Here is a 20,819-nt window from a genome sequence, read left to right as displayed (position 1 = left end):
TTCTGGTCGCACCAGACTTTATCAAGGAATTTGTGGTCCAGACCGATGCTTCAGAGGTTGGGTTGGGAGCCATGCGGTCACAGGAAATCAATGGAGAAGAGCATCCCATCCTATACATGAGCCGGAAACTCTCATCTTGCGAAAAGAACTATGCAATAGTGGAGAAAGAGTGCTTAGCCATAAAGTGGGCCGCAGACACACTGAAATATTACCTGCTAGGTCATAGATTTAAAACTTCACGTTCCACATAGAGCATAGGCCAGGGAAGTTACATGGCAATGCGGATACTCTCACTTGATTTCCTTGTTTAGTATCTGAAGGTGCCAAAACCCCTGGCTTTGGGTGGGGGTAATATGTGACAGAGTCACTGGCATAGTATGTGAAGGGAGATATGTGTCACTTCGCATACTGCGGTCAGTGATGTAAAACCAGAGTGTTTTTGCCTCCAGCATGCTTAGTGCTGAGAGGGTTAATAGGAACCTATGTTATGGGTTGGTTTTAGTGGTTCTTCATAGAGCGGGTGGGCGGAGGTCCACCGTATCTTCACATGCAGAGTCCTGACAGGACCTGTGTGATGTCATGGTCATGTGACCTTCACATAGGTGTTACGGTAAAAACGTGGCCATGACAATCAGTGGCTTGGTGTTTCTTGGGAGAGGAGGTACTCCCATGTAGCTCCAAGGAGGAGCTGAGGACAGTGTGTGTTGCCTGCAGGTTGAACCATGCAGAGAAAGGACTCTGTTTAACTTTTTTTTGTTTTTTGAAACCTGCCTTGTCCTATGCGGACTTTACCGGGAACCTGTCACTTCCCCCCCTCCCCAGGCGTTTGTAACTGAAAGAGCCATCTTGTGCAGCACTAATGCTGCATTCTGACAAGGTGGCTCTTTTAGTTCTTGTTGCTGTAACCGCTGAAATAATCGTTTATGAAATTTGTCCTTCATACCTTGAAATTGTCCTGGGGCAGGTCTTTCCCCCTAATCCAGACGCACCACAGCCGTCACTCATGGCCTCTGCGCGTCTGGCACCGCCTCAGCTTTATTCAATTGTCCCGGCGCCTGCGCTGTCATATTAGGCCTTGGGCATGTGCAGTTAGCGCTGTCCGTCCACTGACATCACTTGATATCTTGCTTACTGCGCCTGCGTGCACGCGCGGGCCGAGATCCCGCCCCGCAGTCTCTTCTGATTTATTCACACTGCGGGGCTGGGATTCTTGGGCATGCGCAGTACTTATCTGCAACTCTCCCTCATCTTCCTCCACCTCTTTCCTACTGTGCAGCGTCAGGCACAGTAAGCAAGACATCAAGTGATGTCAGTGGGCGAGCAGTGCTAACTGCGCATGCCCAGGGCCTAATATGACAGCGCAGGCGCCGGGACAATTGAATAACGCTGAGGAGGCGGCGCCCAGAGGCCATGAGTGGCGGCTGTGGTGCGTCTGGATTAGGGGGGAAAGACCTACCCCAAGATGATTTCAAGGTATGAAGGGCAAACTTCATAAACGATTATTTCAGCGATTACAGCAACAAAAACTAAAAGAGCCACCTTGTCAGAATGCAGCATTAGTGCTGCACAAGATGGCTCTTTTAGTTACAAAGGCCTGGGGGGGGACAGGTTCCAGCAGGTGTTTTACCACCGCAGTATTTCTGTGTCTACTTGAGGAAGCAGATACGTGTATAAACCCCTCACAAGATGTACAATTTCCCTGAAGGACCAGCAGCTGTGTCTCCCTGAGCCTTCAATACCTAACCTTCAAGTTCAGAACACACTGCGGAGACGACCACCTCGTTTTGTAAAATAGTGATAGCATCATAAGAATTCCTGCCCTCAGGCAAAGCATCTTCTTTGACGTTCTTAATCCCAGGACGGTAAGTGACCACAAAATTGGTGGTGAAAAACAAAGGCTATCTAGCTTGCCTGGGATTCAGACGTTTAGCATATTCTAGGTACATCAAGTTTTTATGATCAGTTATGACTGTGACCGGGTGAAAAGCTCTATTCAAAAAAATGATGCCATTCCTCAAATACCAACTTAATGGTCAAAATTCCTCATTGCCGATATCATAGTTTCTTTCTCCCGATTGCAAGTTTTTAGAGAAGAAGGCACATGGATGCTATTTACTAGGGGATAACCCATGACACAATGCAGCCCTGACTCCCACCTCCGAAGCATCAATGTCGACAATAAATGTTTGAGAAGCATTGGGTTGCATGAGTACTGATGCAGTGGAAAAATATCTCTTCAAAGAAGAAAATGCCTGCCGAGCACAGTCGGGCCACCTTGAGAAGTCCGTACCTTTCCCAGTCATGTCAGTAAGGGCTTTGACAATAGACGTGAAGTTTCAGATAATTTTCCAATAATAGTTTGCAAACCCCAAAAAGCGTTGTAATGGTTTCAGATTTTCTGGGAGGTTCCATTCCAGGACCGGTCGGACCTTATCAGGATCCATTCGGAAACCTGCAGCTGACACTATAAAACCTAAGAACTGAACTTCTTGTATGTCGAATACACAGTTCTCCAACTTGGCATACAGTTTATTATCCTGTAGAATCTGTAGCACCTGCCTGATATGTACTTGATGAGACTTGAGATTGGGCAAGTAGATCAAAATATTGTCAAGATACACTACTACAAATCTACCCATAAGGTGATGGAAGATGTCATTAATAAAATGTTGGAGCACGACAGGAGCACAAGTCAAATCAAAAGGCATGACAAGATTTTTATAGTGTCCTTCCAGAGTGTTAAAAGCCGTCTTCCACTCATCCTCTTTCTTAATCCTAATCTGGTTATAGGCTCCCCTGAGATCCAACTTGGAGAAACATTTTGCCCCAATAATCTGATTGAACAAATCAGAAATGAGTGGGAGGGTATATGGGTCCCGATAGTAATCTGGTTTAACTCACGAAAGTCTAAACATTGGCGCAGGCACCAATCTTTCTTTTTAACTAAGAAAAACACAGCTGGTACAGGCAAATATGAGGGTCTAATACAGGGGTCCCCAACTCCAGGCCTCGAGGGCCGCCAACAGTGCAGGTTTTCAGGATTTTTTTAGTATTGCATCGGTGGTAATGTGATCATCTGCACAGGTGATGATTCCAACCCCTGTGCAATACTAAGGAAATCCTGAAAACCTGCACTGTTGGCAGCCCTCGAGGCCCGGAGTTGGGGACCACTGGTCTAATATGTCCCTTTGCAAGACTCTCAGAGATATAGTCTTTCATGGCCTGCCTCTCAGGACCTAACATATTATATAAAATGGTCATGGGCAACTTTGCAACTGGAATCAAGATCACTGGACAATCATATGCTCAATGGGAAGGCAGTTCTTGACACCCCTTTTCAGAGAACACCCTCTCAAAATCAGACAGGAAAGGTTTAAATGTTTTACTTTAGACATTAGAGATAACAGTACCTAGGCAATTATTATTGCCAGTCTATGACCGGATTATGCATAGTCAACCAGGGAAGACCCAATACAAAAGAAGGAAGGCCTTCCATAAGGTAACAAGAAAGGAGCTCCCTGTGAAGAGCCCCTACCCGAAGATTGACTTTATGTGCTATTTGCATAAAGCTTCCCTGACCAAGAGGTGCAGATTCTATCATAAATATGGGAATGGACTTCGCCAGCTTACTACAGGTGAGACCATGGATCTGAGGTAACTGAGCATCCACCATATTGGCTCCTGCACCATTATCCAGTAGGACAGATATTATCTCAGTTTCCATACCTATAACCACTTCTGAACGTAGGATAAAATGAGACACACCTGTGTAGGTGATATACAGTTAGGGCCAGAAATATTTGGACAGTGACACAAGTTTTGTTATTTTAGCTGTTTACAAAAAGATGTCCAGAAATACAATTATATATGTAATATGGGCTGAAAGTGCACACTCCCAGCTGCAATATGATAGTTTCCACATCCAAATCGGAGAAAGGGTTTAGGAATCATAGCTCTGTAATGCATAGCGTCCTCTTTTTCAAGGGACCAAAAGTAATTGGACAATGGACTCTAAGGGCTGCAATTAACTCTGAAGGCGTCTCCCTCGTTAACCTGTAATCAATTAAGTAGTTAAAAGGTCAGGGGTGGATTCCAGGTGTGTGGTTTTGCATTTGGAAGCTGTTGCTGTGAGCAGACAACATGCGGTCAAAGGAACTCTCAATTGAGGTGAAGCAGAACATCCTGAGGCTGAAAAAAAAAGAAAAAATCCATCAGAGAGATAGCAGACATGCTTGGAGTAGCAAAATCAACAGTTGGGTACATTCTGAGAAAAAAGGAATTGACTGGTGAGCTTGGGAACTCAAAAAGGCCTGGGCGTCCACGGATGACAACAGTGGTGGATGATCGCCGCATACTTAATTTGGTGAAGAAGAACCCGTTCACAACATCAACTGAAGTCCAGAACACTCTCAGTGAAGTAGGTGTATCTGTCTCTAAGTCAACAGTAAAGAGAAGACTCCATGACAGTAAATACAAAGGGTTCACATCTAGATGCAAACCATTCATCAATACCAAAAATAGACAGGCCAGAGTTAAATTTGCAGAAAAACACCTCAAGAAGCCAGCTTAGTTCTGGAAAAGTATTCTATGGACAGATGAGACAAAGATCAACCTGTACCAGAATGATGGGAAGAAAAAAGTTTGGAGAAGAAAGGGAACGGCACATGATCCAAGGCACACCACATCCTCTGTAAAACATGGTGGAGGCAACGTGATGGCATGGGCATGTATGGCTTTCAATGGCACTGGGTCACTTGTGTTTATTGATGACATAAGAGCAGACAAGAGTAGCCGGATGAATTCTGAAGTGTACCGGGATATACTTTCAGCCCAGATTCAGCCAAATGCTGCAAAGTTGATTGGACGGCGCTTCATAGTACAGATGGACAATGACCTCAAGCATACAGCCAAAGCTACCCAGGAGTTCATGAGTGCCAAAAAGTGGAACATTCTGCAATGGCCAAGTCAATCTCCAGATCTAAACCCAATTGAGCATGCATTTCACTTGCTCAAATCCAGACTTAAGACGGAAAGACCCACAAACAAGCAAGACCTGAAGGCTGAGGCTGTAAAGGCCTGGCAAAGCATTAAGAAGGAGGAAACCCAGCATTTGGTGATGTCCATGGGTTCCAGACTTAAGGCAGTGATTGCCTCCAAAGGATTTGCAACAAAATATTGAAAATAAAAATATTTTGTTTGGGTTATGTTTATTTGTCCAATTACTTTTGACCTCCTAAAATGTGGAGTGTTTGTAAAGAAATGTGTACAATTCCTACATTTTCTATCAGATATTTTTGTTCAACCCTTCAAATTAAACGTTACAATCTGCACTTGAATTCTGTTGTAGAGGTTTCATTTAAAATCCAATGTGGTGGCATGCAGAGCCCAACTCGCGAAAATTGTGTCACTGTCCAAATATTTCTGGCCCTAACTGTATATGGCCAGGTTGTAATCCTTCACACAACCTGGGGTCAGAAGTTTTCCGACGGTTTCTGGTGCTTATGTATAGATGGGTAAACCCCAATAAAAATGACCGTTTTTGCCACTGTAAAGCACACCCCCATTTTGCTTCGAACTGCAAGGGACCCATAACGAGGAGAAGCCCTCTAATTGCATTGGTTCTTCAGAGCACATGGAGAGAACTTCAGTCCTAGGAAGTACTACAGGCAGTGACGTCACTACAGCTCTATCCCATCTGTCTATACATATGGCAAGAGTCATGGTGGCCTATAATGACGCTGGAGTTTCATACAGCGCCAATGTGTCTTTTAACCATTCAGACAGACCCCGGCAAAACTAACTTCTAAGGGCAGTGTCATTCCACTGGGTCAGTGGTTCATCTACAGAATTTTGAGCAAAATTCCTCTACTGGTTGGTCTCCCTGCTTGATCTCACATAGTTTAGATTCTGTAAGGGAGATTTGGGCTGGGTCATCATAAACGAGGCCAAGAACCCCAAAAAAATCCATCCACCGACTAGAGTGACAATGAGTCGGATGGGAGCAAGAAGGCCCAGGATTGAAAGTCTCCTTCAAGGAGGGAGACAACAATCCCCTGGGGCGGCACGGTGGCTCAGTGGATAGCACTGCAGCCTTGCAGCGCTGGAGTCCTGGGTTCAAACCCCACCAAGGTCAACATCTGCAAAGAGTTTGTATGTTCTCTCTGTGTTTGCGTGGGTTTCCTCCGGGCACTCCGGTTTCCTCCCACATTCCAAAGACATACTGATAGGGAATTTAGATTGTGAGCCCCATCAGGGACAGTGATGATAATGTGTGCAAAAATGTAAAGCGCTGCGGAATATGTTAGCGCTATATAAAAATAAAGATTATTATTTATTATTATCTGTGCCTCACTCCCAGATGACCGTGGACGAGGCCTGAAATAGAACTTAAAGGCTTTTCAGAAAGCAACAAATGTGTCCTGATCCCGGAAATCTGGGAGAGCCACTTTAGGTTCCGGTCCAGCTGTCTGGTGTGAAATAAACCTTAGACCGTAGGCCTGGTAGCTCACAAGACAAACCTTGCAGCTGTCTTGCAAGGTAAGCAACGGAATCCATGTCAAGACCAAAAAATATAAGGCCTGTGCAAATGTCACGATGTGATTGTATTCGGTTAGGAAGAGGGGACTCAAACTGTCTGTGGAACTATAACTATCTCTGTCCCGGGGGTACTCTTTAAGGTAGAGAGGCCCTAGACTCCGATGTTACTATGCTCCTGTTAATGTCCTAAGCTGTCCCCGCCCCCAGGAGGCCTGGGAGAAATATGTTAGTGTATATACACGTAAGACAAACAGGGATAACAAAAAGCAACTTACATACAAAAACAATCACCAAGATGTTGAGAGGCATAAAGGGAAGGATAGAAATTTACAAACCAAGTGGGAATTGAACAATGGAGAAATCATACATCCAAAAACAGCATACAACAATCTCCAGCAGCAACTACAAACTACAATTTCAGCTGACCAACTCCATCAAGCCAGGAAGTAAACTTTCACAGGCGTGGATGAGAAAGTCTGGCTAGGTGTTATAGACAGAGAAAATGAGCAGGTCAGGAGCAACTGTGAGATGGAACTGCATGTCTCTAACCAGCATACAAAGAGTCTTTAACCCCTTCCCGACCTTTGACGCACCGTATGCGTCATAAAAACCTGTGCCAATCCGACCTATGACGCAGCATATGCGTCATGGTCGGATTGTGCTCCTGCAGGCCGGGTGAAAGGGTTAACTATAATTTCACCCGGCCTGCAGGCACAGGGGGAGTTGTACTTTAGCCCAGGGGGGGTGGCTTCACCCCCCCATGGCTACGATCTGATTGGCTGTTGAAAGTGACGTTTCACTTTCACTTTCAATCAGAGCGATAGTAATATTTCACCAATGAAAATTGGTGAAATATTACAATCCAGCCATGGCCGATGCTGCAATAGCATCAGCCATGGCTGGAGATCGCGATCTGCCCCCCACCCACCACCACCGATCACCTCCCTTCCGGTCCTCCGTCAGGTCATTTAGTGTTCCCCGCTCCCCTCCGTCCTCCTGTCCGCTCTCCCCGCTGTCCGCTCCCCCCCACTGTCCGATCACCCCCCCTCATACTTACTGACCTGTGTCCCTCCCGGTCTCCGTCCGCGTGTTCGATGGGCGCCGCCATCTTCCAAAATGGCGGGCGCATGCGCAGTGCGCCCGCCGAATCCATAGAAGAAAAGAGAGAGCACTCACCGTCCGTGTGTTCAAGTCCGGTCTTTATTAAAGTGGCTTACGATAAAAAACAGAGCATGGCAGGGAGATGCAGTGGAGGGACACTGCATCTCCCTGCCATGCTCTGTTTTTTATCGTAAGCCACTTTAATAAAGACCGAACTTGAACACACGGACGGTGAGTGCTCTCTCTTTTCTTCTATGGATTCATGTGGATTAGCTTTTTTTCTGTATGAGCACCCCTGGTCCGTAGTGGTAGTACACGTTCTTAAACCGAAGGGAGGTGAAACAGGAAGCTCAGACTGAGCAGTGCGCACGTCTTTTGTTCACCCGCCGAATCTGCCGGCGCGGCAGATTCGTTACAGGTACATTTTGATCGCTGTGATAGAACCTATCACAGCAATGAAAATAAAAAAATAATAAACCCCCCCCTTTATCACCCCCATAGATAGGGACAATAATAAAATAAAGAATTTTTTTTTTCTCTTTGCCCCACTAAGGTTAGGGTTAGGGTTGGTTCACACTGCATCTAAGCAGTCCGTTAGACGGACTACGTTACACCGCGGCATAAACGCGGTGTAACGTAGTCCGTTACGGCTGCCATTGACAGCAATGTCGGACGCATCACTAGCGCACGGCCACAATGGGCGTGCTCTAGGGATGTGCCGTCATTGAGTGACGGACCCGGAGACGCGGGCTGCAGCGTTTCCGGGTCCGTCACTGATAGCGCAGATAGAGCTAGCAGATGCTCTATCTGCGCTAGCGCGATGCAAACATCGGCACTTGCGCTAGCAGCAGCCCGTTAGCGTATGTGCTGAACGGGCTGCTGCTAGCGCAGTATGAACCTGGCCTTAGGGTTAGGGTTACGGCTAGAATTAGGGTTAGAACTAGGGTTAGGGTTAGAATTAGGCTATGTGCAGACGGTGCGGATTTGGCTGCGGATCTGCAGCGGATTTGGCTGCGGATCCGCAGCGGATTGGCCGCTGCGGATTCGTAGCACTTTTCCATCAGGTTTACAGTACCATGTAAACCTATGGAAAACCAAATCCGCTGTGCCCATGGTGCGGAAAATACAGCGCGGAAACGCTGTGTTGTATTTTCCGCAGCATTTCAATTCTTTGTGCAGATTCCGCAGCGGTTTACACCTGTTCCTCAATAGGAATCCACAGATGAAATCTGCACAAAAAACACTGGAAATCCGCGGTAAATCCGCAGGTAAAATGCAGTGCCTTTTACCTGCGGATTTTTCAAAAATGGTGCGGAAAAATCTCACATGAATCCGCAATGTGGGCACATAGCCTTAGGGTTAGGGTTGGAATTAGGGCTAGGGTTGGAAATAGGGTTAAGATTAGGCTGTGGTTAGGGTTAGGGGTGTGTTGGGGTTAGGGTTCGGATTAGGATTAGGATTAGGGTTGGGATTAGGGTTAGGGGTGTGTTGGGGTTAGGGTTGTGGTTAGGGGTGTGTTGGGGTTAGGGTTGTGATTAGGGTTATGGCTACAGTTGGCATTAGGGTTAGGGGTGTGTTGGGGTTAGTGTTGGAGGTAGAATTGAGGGGTTTCCACTGTTAAGGCACATCAGGGGCCTCCAAACGCAACATGGCGCCACCATTGATTCCAGTCAATCTTGCATTCAAAAAGTCAAATGGTGCTCCCTCCCTTCCGAGCCCCTACGTGTGCCCAAACAGTGGTTCACCCCCACATATGGGGTACCAGCATACTCAGGACAAACTGGACAACAATTATTGGGGTCCAATTTCTCCTGTTACCCTTGTGAAAATAAAAAATTGCTTGCTAAAACATAATTTTTGAGGAAAGAAAAATGATTTTTTATTTTCACGGCTCTGCGTTGTAAACTTCTGTGAAGCACTTGGGGGTTTAAAGTGCTCACCACATATCTAGATAAGTTCCTTGGGGGGTCTAGTTTCCAAAATGTGGTCATTTGTGGGGGGTTTCTACTGTTTAGTCACATCAGGGGCTCTGCAAACGCAATGTGACACCCGCAGACCATTCCATCAAAGTCTGCATTTCAAAAGTCACTACTTCCCTTCCGAGACCCGATGTGTGCCCAAACAGTGGTTCCCCCCCACATATGGGGTATCAGCGTACTCAGGACAAACTGGACAACAACTTTTCCAATTTCTCCTGTTACTCTTGTGAAAATAAAAAATTGTTGGCTAAAAAATAATTTTTGAGGAAAGAAAAAAGATTTTTTATTTTCACGGCTCTGCGTTATAAACTTCTGTGAAGCACTTGAGGGTTTAAAGTGGTCACCGCACATCTAGATTAGTTCCTTGGGAGGTCTAGTTTCCAAAATGGGGTCACATGTGGGGTAGCTCCAATGTTTAGGCACACAGGGGCTCTCCAAATGCGACATGGTGTCAGCTAACGATTGGAGCTAATTTTTCATTCATAATGTCAAATGGCGCTCCTTCCATTCCGAGCCCTGCCGTGTTCCCAAACAGTGGTTTACCCCCACATATGAGGTATCAGTGTACTCAGGAGAAATTGCCCAATACATTTTATGATCCATTTTATCCTGTTACCCATGTGAAAATGAAAAAATTGAGGCTAAAATAAATTTTTTGTGCAAAAAAAGTACTTTTTCATTTTTACGGATCAATTTGTGAAGCACCTGGGGGTTCAACGTGCTCACTATGCATCTAGATAAGCTCCTTGGGGGGTCTAGTTTCTAAAATGTGGTCAATTGTGGGGGAGCTCCAATGTTTAGGCACACAGGGGCTCTCCAAACGCGACATGGTGTCCGCTAAAGATTGGAGCCAATTTTTCATTGAAAAAGTCAAATGGCGCTCCTTCCCTTCTGAGCCCTTTTGTGCGCCCAAACAGTGGTTCCCCCCCCCCCCACATATGGGGTATCGGTGTACTCAGGACAAATTGTAAAATAACTTTTGTTGTCCAGTTTCTTTTTTTACCCTTGGGAAAATAAAAAAAAATTGTTGCTAAAACATCATTTTTGTGACTAAAAAGTTAAATGTTCATTTTTTCCTTCCATGTTGCTTCTGCTGCTGTGAAGCACCTGAAGGGTTAATAAACTTCTTGAATGTGGTTTTGAGTACCTTGAGGGGTGCAGTTTTTAGAATGGTGTCACTTTTGGGTATTTTCAGCCATACAGACCCCTCAAACTGACTTCAAATGTGAGGTGGTCCCTAAAAAAAATGGTTTTGTAAATTTTGCTGTAAAAATGAGAAATCGCTGGTCAAATTTTAACCCTTATAACTTCCTAGCAAAAAAAAAAATTTGGTTTCAAAATTGTGCTGATGTAAAGTAGACATGTGGGTAATGTTATTTATTAACTATTTTGTGTCACATAACTCTCTCGTTAAAACTTCAAAATTGCAAAATTTTAGCCAAATTTCCATTTTTTTCACAAATAAACACAAAAATTATCGACCTAAATTTACCACTAACATGAAGCCCAATATGTCACGAAAAAACAATCTCAGAACCGCTAGGATTCGTTGAAGCGTTCCTGAGTTATTATTTCATACAGGGACACTGGTCAGAATTGCAAAAAACGGCCAGGTCTTTAAGGTCAAAATAGGCTGGGTCATGAAGGGGTTAACCTCTTCAGTGCCAAAGGAAACAAAGTCCATTTAATAGGAGCAACAAAACAAACCACATGGAAGACCTGTGATTGACATTACTTAATGAGCGCCTAATGCCAGATCTCCTAGAAGGACATGATACACTTGTCACACTTTCTGCCACTGGGAACTACATTGCCACCCAAATTCCTTTGGTAATTACAACCCAAAACATATTTGAACCTCCACCATATTTGACTATAAGGTACTATGTTCTTTTATTTGTAGGCTTCATTCCATTTTCAGTAGAATAAACAGTAGAATGATGTACTTTACCAAAAACCTAAATCTTTGTCTCATTTGTCCACAAAACGCTTTTACAGAAGGATTTAGGCTTACACACATACATTTTGGCAAACTCCAGTCTAGTTTTTTTATGTTTCTGTGTCAGCAGTGGGGTCCTCCTGGATCGCCTGCCATAGCGGTTCATTTCATTCAAAAGTCAATGGATAGTTTGTGATGACACTGATTGACCCTAAGCCTGCAGGAGGTCCCCACTGTTGACACAGAGACATGAGAAATCTAGACTGCAGTTTACCAAAATGTATGGGGAAGTGTGTTGTGAATAGATGAGACCGAAATATAGAGCTTTTTGGTAAAACACATCATTCTACTGTTTACTGAAAATGGAATGAGGCATACAGAGAAAAGAACAAGGTACCTACAGTCAAAAATATGATGCAGGTTTAAAGATGTTTTGAGGTTGTTTTACTGCCTCTGGAACTGGGTACCTTGACTGTGTACAAGGCATCATGAAACCTGAAGCCCACTGTCAGAAAGCTGGGTTTGCATCCTAGGTCATGGGTCTTGTAGCAGGACAATGACCCCAAACATACTTCAAGAAGCACCCAAAAATGGATGGAAACAAATCGCTGGATAGTGGCAGCAATGACTCTGGACCTAAATCCCATTGGACACCTGTGGAGAGATCTTAAAATTGTTGTTGGGAGAAGGCACCTGCCCCACTGGACCACAGACCAAACTTCCCTGGAAGGGGCGTAACTAAGTAGCTTCCTAGGTGTTCGCTGGAGCCTCTGATGGTGAGGTCAGACTTGTGCAATAGGAAGCTACCAGGTACCACTCCAGGGTGATGTCTGGCTGTGGCTGCTGATCCAACTAAGGAATGGAGCGGGCACGGCTGTCACGGCTGGGACACAGGCAGGCAGATGGGTACAACAGAGACACTGGTGGGCAGGCGGACACGGCTGGCTCTCTGGTAGGCAGGCGGGTACGGCTGGAACAAAGGAAGAACCGGTAGGGACGGGTCTGCAGGCAGGTATGTGAAACAGGTAGGAACCTGTTCAGACAGGAGGACTAAGTAACAAGTAGAGAAAGACCGCAAGAGCGGATGCAGAGCGAAAGCACAAGAGCTAGAACCAAGAACAGAAATGCAGGAGGCTGAGTACGAGTAGAAGGTGGAACTAAGAGAAGAGAAGGAGAAGGCAGAGCCAAGGACGGAGCCGCAAGAGGCGGAGCCGCGAGCGGAGACGCTGGAGGCGGAGCCAAGAGCGGAGATGCTGGAGGCGGAGCCAAGAGCGGAGACACTAGAGACGGAGCCAAGAGCGGAGACGCTGGAGGCGGAGCCAAGAGCGGAGACGCTGGAGGCGGAGCCAGGTAGAACCACAAAGAGTGGAGCCAGGTAGAACCGCAAAGAGCGGAGCCAGGTAGAACCGCAAGGAGCAGAGCCACAGAGTGCGGAGCCAGGAGCAAAGCAAGGTCACAGAGAGCACAGCCGAAAGTGGAGCAAAGCAAGACACAGAATGCACAGCAGAAAAGGCAAACCAAGACAGATATAAACAGATAGTGGACTAGACTAAGACAGAGTCAGGAACGAGAAAAGACACAGAGACATAGACACAAGCCAGGGTACGAAGCCTGTTGTGGATTCCGCTCTTGGGCTCCCTCCGGTGGTTGTAAGTGGCACTTTTGTGAGTTCTGCTCTTGGGCTCCCTCCAGTGGTTTTAAGTGGAATGGCTGCTCCTTGGATTTAGCAGTCAGCAGCTGCTTCCACTGATTGTCTTTTCTGCTCGGCTATTTAGCCTGGCTCTTTCCTTCCGCTTGTGCCACTTGTCAATGGTTCCTGGTTGGATTCACATCTCTCTTGGATTTCCCTAATATCCTGTCCAGTTCAGCAAAGATAAGTCCTTTCTTTGCTCTTTTCTGTCCACATGTTGTGGACTTATCCGTTCTGTGCATTCTATGTTTTGTCCAGCTTGGATTTTCTGTTAAGCTGGAAGCTCTGGGAAGCAGATTTACCCTCCACACCTTTAGTCAGGTGTGAAGATTTTTGTAAACTCTGTGTGGATTTTTGTAGTTTTTTAATACTGACCGCACAGTATTCCGTCCTGTCCTATCTATCTAGCTAGACTGGCCTCCTGTGCTACATCCTGGTTTCATTCTACGTATGTCTTTTCCCTCTCCACTCACAGTCATTACTTGAGGGGGGCTATCTATCCTTTGGGGATTTTCTCTGAGGCAAGAACGTTTTCCTGTTTCTATCTTTAGGGGTAGTTAATTCTCAGGCTGTGACTAGGTGCCTAGGGAGTGACAGGAGCATCCCACGGCTACTTCTAGTGTTGTGTTGAGCTTAGGGACTGCGGTCAGTACAGGTACCACCTCCTTCAGAGCTCGTCCCGTGTTGCTCCTAAACCACCAGTTCATAACAGAAGCCCCGCTGGGTGGCTACACAAGACAGAGACCAGGGTACTAAGCCCCACTGGGTGGCTACACAGGACACAGACCAGGGTACAACGCCCCCTGGGGGCAGACAAGAGAGAGTAACCGAGACAGGACCTGGCACCTCAGCAGCTAAGAACTGACTGAGGGAGTAAGTTGCACAGGCCCAGACCACAGGGTGGAGCTGCACTATATACAGGAGGCCTCTTGGTAATTGGTCAGGAACTGATTAGACAGATGCACCTGATTCCTATAAGAACCAGAGAGTTCAGGCGCTGGCCCCCTATACACATAGCCATGAAGCATGCACAGAGCAGAGACACAGAACATGGAGCTGGCATGAAACAGTGGGTAAGATTGTGTGAGAGATGTGAGGTCATGCCGTGATGCCAGCAGAGTTGTTACAGCACCCTTCAAGTATGAGAGAACTGGAGCAGTTTTCAAAAGAGTGGTCCAAAATTACAGTTGAGAGGTGTAAGAAGCTTGTTGATGGTTATAGGAGGTGATTGCACTTAGGCTACGTTCACACTAGCGTTCGGCTAGTGTGCGTCGCGCTAGCGTCGGGCGACGCAGCGGCAACGCACGCGTCATGCGCCCCTATGTTTAACATGGGGGATGCATGCGTTTTTGTGTGTTGCGTTTTCCGACACGTGCGTCTTTTTTGACGCTAGCGTCGGACCAAGAAAACGCAACAAGTTGAATTTTTCTTGCGTCCGATTTTCGTAAAAAAACGACGCACGTGTCGCAAAACGCAGCATTTTTGCGTGCGTTTTGCCGCGTATTTGTGTGCGTCGTGCGTTGCGTCGCCGACGCAGCGGCGCGCAACGCTAGTGTGAACGTAGCCTTATTTATTCCAAAAGGTGTGCAACCAAATATTAAGTTGAGGGTGCCATCAATTTTTTTTTTGGTCCATTTTGGGGGATTTGTGTGAAATAATGTCCAATTTCCTTTTTTCTTGGTTTTTATTTGTGTTGATCCAATACACACAAAGGAAATAAAGGTGTATAACAAAACATGTGTAATTGCAATAATTTTCTGGGAAAAATACTTAATTTTCTGGAACAATTTCAAGCGTGCATCAATCAATGATGGTTTCGGGAGCCATGTCATCTGCTGGTGTAGGTCTACTGTTTTTAATCAAGACGAAAGTTGGCGCAGCTGTCTACCAGGAAATTTTAGAGCCCTTCATGCTTCCCACTGTCGACAAGCTTTTTGGAGATGGAAATTTAATTCTCCAGCAGGACTTGGCACCTGTCCACACTGCCAAAAGTACCAGTTCCTGGTTTAAGGGTATGTGCACACGTAGAAAGCTCCTCTGCGGATTTTTTCGCAGCGGATTTGATAAATCCGCAGTGCAAAACCGCTGCGTTTTTTCCTGCAGATTTATCGCGGTTTCTATTGCGGATTCTACTGCGGTTTTACATCTGCAGTGTTCTATTGGAGCAGGTGTAAAAACGCTGCGGATTCCGCACAAAGAATTGACATGCTGCGGAAAATAAAACACTGCATTTCCGCGTGTTTTTTTTCTGCAGCATGTGCACTGCGGATTTCGTTTCCCATAGGTCTACATTGTACTGTAAAGTCATGGGAAACTGCTGCGGATCCTGTTGTGAATTCTGCTTTTGGGCTCCCTCCGGTGGTTGTAGGTGGTAATGCAGTTGTCTCTGGGCTGCAGTCCTGGACAGGTGTATCTGCTGATTGCAATTCTGACTGGGGTATTTAGGTTTGCAGGACTCATTAGTCCTTGCCAGTTGTCAATGTTTCTTGGGAAGTGTTGGATCTCTGTCTGGCTTCTCCTGCTTATCTGCCAATTCAGCAAAGATAAGTGTCTGTTTCTTTTTCTATGGCACACAAGCTGTGTGCTTGTTTTTTTTATTGTATTCCTGCTCTGAGTTTAGTAGTCTCTGGAGTTGCAGATATACGTTCCACGTCTTTAGTTAGATGGAGGAATTTTTTGTATAATCTGCTGTGGATATTTTTGGAAGGGTTTTAATACTGACCGCACAGAACTCTGTCCTATCTTTTCCTATTTTAGCTAGAGTGGCCTCTTGTGCTAAATCCTGTTTTCTGACTGTGTGTGTCTTCATTTTTGCCCTTTAGTGGCGAGGAGACCCTAATCGCTCCCTTAGTTGATAGGGGAATGCTCGCTTCTCTAAAAAAGTAGAAGAGGAGGACGCAACTGATGATCCAGATGTGGCATAATGACCCGAAAAAGATGTTTGATGACCCATTCCACCTCTTGATGGAGCATATCTCTTCTTCCCTGTCCTTCCTCATCTATCTCTACGGGGCCTGAAGGCTGAGCTTGTATTATTACCACCTGTGTTCCTAAAGGACTCGCTCCTTTCACTGTCTGATGTCTCAATATCTGATGATGACACACTCAGAGCTTCACATTTTCCCTTAATTTCATATGACGTACTATCCCGTTGAGGTGACATGGGACTTAATTCCCAGTGACGGGATAGTACGTCATATGCGATCGGCCGTGCTCACGGGGGGAGCACGGCCAATCGCGGCCGGGTGTCAGCTGACTATCGCAGCTGACATCCGGCACTATGTGAGAGGAGCCGTCATGGACCACCCCCGACACATTAACCCCCGGCACACTGCGATCAAACATGATCACAGTGTTCTGGGGGCATAGGGAAGTATCGCGCAGGGAGGGAGCTCCCTGCGGGCTTCCCTGAGACGATCGGTACAAGGCAATGTGCTCACCTTGTACCGAGCGCCTCCTCCCTGTAGGCCCCAGATCCAAAATGGCTGCGGGGCTACTTCCGGGTCCTGCAGGGAGGTGGCTTACCAAGCGCCTGCTCAGAGCAAGTGCTGGTAAGCCTGCAGCCCTGCATGTCAGATCGCTGATTTGACACAGTGCTCTGCAAAGTGTCAGATCAGCGTTCTGTCACTATACAGTGATGTCCCCTGTTGTGAATTCTGTGGCAGAGTTCACTCCTGTGGTCACAAGTGGTACTTCGGCTGATTCTCTCTGGGAGCTTCCGTTTGTGGAGGAAAGTGGTACTGCAGCTTCTGAGTTTCCTCCCTCAGGTGATCTGGTGAGGTCGTTAGCTGCTTCTCTACTTAACTCCACCTGATGCTTTGATCCATGCTTCCTGTCAATGTTCCAGTGTTGGACTTGTGTTTCTCTGGATCATTCCTGTGGCCTGCTGCTCTGCATAGCTAAGTGCTTCTTTGCTATTTGTTGCTATTTTTTCTGTCCAGCTTGTCTATTTGTTTTGCTGGAAGCTCTGGGACGCAAAGGGTGTACCTCCGTGCCGTTAGTTCGGTACGGAGGGTCTTTTTGCCCCCTTTGCGTGGTTTTCTTTAGGGTTTTGTGTAGACCGCAAAGTTATCTTTCCTATCCTCGTTCTGTCTAGAATATCGGGCCTCACTTTGCTGAATCTATTTCATCCCTACGTTTGTCTTTTCATCTTACTCACAGTCATTATATGTGGGGGCTGCCTTTTCCTTTGGGGTATTTCTCTGAGGCAAGGTAGGCTTATTTTTCTATCTTCAGGCTAGTTAGTTTCTCAGGCTGTGCCGAGTTGCATAGGGAGCGTTAGGCGCAATCCACAGCTGCCTCTAGTTGTGTTTGGAGAGGATCAGGAATTGCGGTCTACAGAGTTTCCACGTCTCAGAGCTTGTTCTATTATTTTGGGTTATTGTCAGATCACTGTATGTGCTCTGATCGCTATGTACATTGTGTTACTGAATTGCCTATCATAACAGTACAGGAAGCCCAAAAGTACTAATGATTCTCAATAGAGGGAAAAAAGAAGTTCTGAGACCATTTTTTTTTCCTTTGCACTGTGATTTGTCTTTTTTTTCCCCTAGACATTTGGGTGGTTCAGGACACAGGTGTTACAATGGACATTAAAGGTCTGTCTTCATGTGTAGATCAGCTCACAGCAAGAGTTCAAGATATTCAAAATTTTGTGGTTCAGAATTCTTTGTTAGAACCGAGAATTCCTATTCCAGATTTGTTTTTTGGAGATAGAACTCAATTTCTGAGTTTCAAGAATAATTGTAAACTGTTTCTGGCTTTGAAACCTCGCTCCTCTGGTGACCCAGCGCAACAGGTTAGGATCGTCATTTCTTTTTTGCGTGGCGACCCTCAGGACTGGGCATTTTCTCTTGCGTCAGGAGATCCTGCATTGAGTGATATCGATGCGTTTTTCCTGGCGCTTGGATTGCTGTACGATGAGCCTAATTCAGTAGATCAGGCAGAAAAAAATTTGCTGGCTCTTTGTCAGGCTCAGGATGAGATAGAGCTATATTGCCAGAAATGTAGAAAATGGTCCGTGCTCACTCAATGGAATGAATCTGCGCTTGCAGCCATTTTCAGAAAGGGTCTCTCTGAAGCCATTAAGGATGTCATGGTGGGATTTCCTATGCCCGCTGGTTTGAATGAGTCTATGTCTTTGGCCATTCAGATCGGTCGACACTTGCGTGAGCGTAAATCTGTGTACCATTTGGCGGTATTACCTGAGATTAAACCTGAGCCTATGCAGTGCGATAGGACTATGACCAGAGTTGAACGGCAAGAACACAGACGTCTGGAATGGGCTGTGTTTCTACTGTGGTGATTCCACTCATGCTATCTCTGATTGTCCTAAGCGCACTAAGCGGTTCGCTAGGTCTGCCGCCATTGGTACTGTACAGTCAAAATTTATTCTGTCCGTTACCTTGATATGCTCCTTGTTGTCGTATTCTGTCATGGCGTTTGTGGATTAAGGCGCTGCCCTGAATTTGATGGACTTGGATTATGCTAAACGTTGTGGGTTTTTATTGGAGCCCTTGCAGTGTCCTATTCCATTGAGAGGAATTGATGCTACACCTTTGGCCAAGAATAAGCCTCAATACTGGACCCAGCTGACCATGTGCATGGCTCCTGCACATCAGGAGGTTATTCGCTTTCTGGTGTTGCATAATCTGCATGATGTGGTCGTGTTGGGGTTGCCATGGCTACAAGCCCATAATCCAGTATTGGATTGGAATTCCATGTTGGTGTCCAGCTGGGGTTGTCAGGGGGTACATGGTGATGTTCCATTTCTGTCAATTTCGTCATCCACCCCTTCTGAGGTTCCAGAGTTCTTGTCTGATTACCGGGATGTATTTGATGAGCCCAAGTCCGATGCCCTGCCTCCGCATAGGGATTGTGATTGTGCTATCAATTTGATTCCTGGTAGTAAATTCCCAAAAGGTCGACTGTTTAATTTATCCGTGCCTGAGCACACCGCTATGCGCAGTTATGTGAAGGAATCCCTGGAGAAGGGGCATATTCGCCCGTCATCGTCGCCATTAGGAGCAGGGTTCTTTTTTGTAGCCAAGAAGGATGGTTCGCTGAGACCGTGTATAGATTACCGCCTTCTTAATAAGATCACTGTTAAATTTCAGTACCCCTTGCCATTGTTATCTGATTTGTTTGCTCGGATTAAGGGGGCTAGTTGGTTCACTAAGATAGATCTTCGTGGTGCGTATAATCTGGTGAGAATCAGGCAAGGCGATGAATGGAAAACTGCATTTAATACGCCCGAGGGTAATTTTGAGTATCTAGTGATGCCGTTCGGACTTGCCAATGCTCCATCAGTGTTTCAATCCTTTATGCATGACATCTTCCGTGAGTACCTGGATAAATTCCTGATTGTGTACTTGGATGACATTTTGATCTTCTCGGATGATTGGGAGTCTCATGTGAAGCAGGTCAGAACGGTTTTTCAGGTCCTGCGTGCTAATTCTTTGTTTGTGAAGGGATCAAAGTGTCTCTTTGGTGTGCAGAAGGTTTCATTTTTGGGGTTCATCTTTTCCCCTTCTACTATCGAGATGGATCCGGTTAAGGTCCAAGCCATCCATGATTGGACTCAGCCGACATCTCTGAAAAGTCTGCAAAAGTTCCTGGGCTTTACTAATTTTTATCGTCGCTTCATCTGCAATTTTTCTAGTGTTGCCAAACCATTGACCGATTTGACCAAGAAGGGTGCTGATTTGGTCAATTGGTCTTCTGCTGCTGTGGAAGCTTTTCAAGAGTTGAAGCGTCGTTTTTCTTCTGCCCCTGTGTTGTGTCAACCAGATGTTTCTCTTCCGTTTCAGGTCGAGGTTGATGCTTCTGAGATTGGAGCAGGGGCTGTTTTGTCACAGAGAGGTTCTGGTTGCTCAGTGATGAAACCATGCGCTTTCTTTTCCAGGAAGTTTTCGCCTGCTGAGCGAAATTATGATGTGGGCAACCGAGAGTTGCTGGCCATGAAGTGGGCATTCGAGGAGTGGCGTCATTGGCTTGAAGGAGCTAAGCATCGCGTGGTGGTATTGACTGATCATAAGAACTTGACTTATCTCGAGTCTGCCAAGCGCTTGAATCCTAGACAAGCTCGTTGGTCGTTGTTTTTTGCCCGTTTTGACTTTGTGATTTCGTACCTTCCGGGCTCTAAAAATGTGAAGGCGGATGCTCTGTCTAGGAGTTTTGTGCCCGACTCTCCGGGTTTATCTGAGCCGGCGGGTATCCTCAAGGAAGGAGTAATTGTGTCTGCCATCTCCCCTGATTTGCGGCGGGTGCTGCAAAAATTTCAGGCTAATAAACCTGATCATTGCCCAGCGGAGAAACTGTTTGTCCCTGATAGGTGGAAGAATAGAGTTATCTCTGAACTTCATTGTTCGGTGTTGGCTGGTCATCCTGGAATCTTTGGTACCAGAGAGTTAGTGGCTAGATCCTTTTGGTGGCCCTCTCTGTCGCGGGATGTGCGTACTTTTGTGCAGTCCTGTGGGATTTGTGCTCGGGCTAAGCCCTGCTGTTCTCGTGCCAGTGGGTTGCTTTTGCCCTTGCCAGTCCCGAAGAGGCCTTGGACACATATCTCTATGGA

General features: G+C 46.2%; 1 long non-coding RNA gene across 1 annotated transcript in view; it reads right to left on the bottom strand.

Annotated features, from left to right (window-relative positions):
* LOC138667149 (uncharacterized) overlaps positions 1 to 20,819 on the bottom strand; it is a 93,927-nt gene that overhangs the window by 41,375 nt on the left and 31,733 nt on the right. The window lies entirely within an intron of this gene.

Source organism: Ranitomeya imitator, chromosome 1 (assembly GCF_032444005.1).
Source record: "Ranitomeya imitator isolate aRanImi1 chromosome 1, aRanImi1.pri, whole genome shotgun sequence".
Lineage (NCBI taxonomy): Eukaryota > Metazoa > Chordata > Amphibia > Anura > Dendrobatidae > Ranitomeya > Ranitomeya imitator.
The sequence above is the reverse complement of the archived record's forward strand: the minus strand, read 5'-3'. Positions and strand labels throughout refer to the sequence as shown.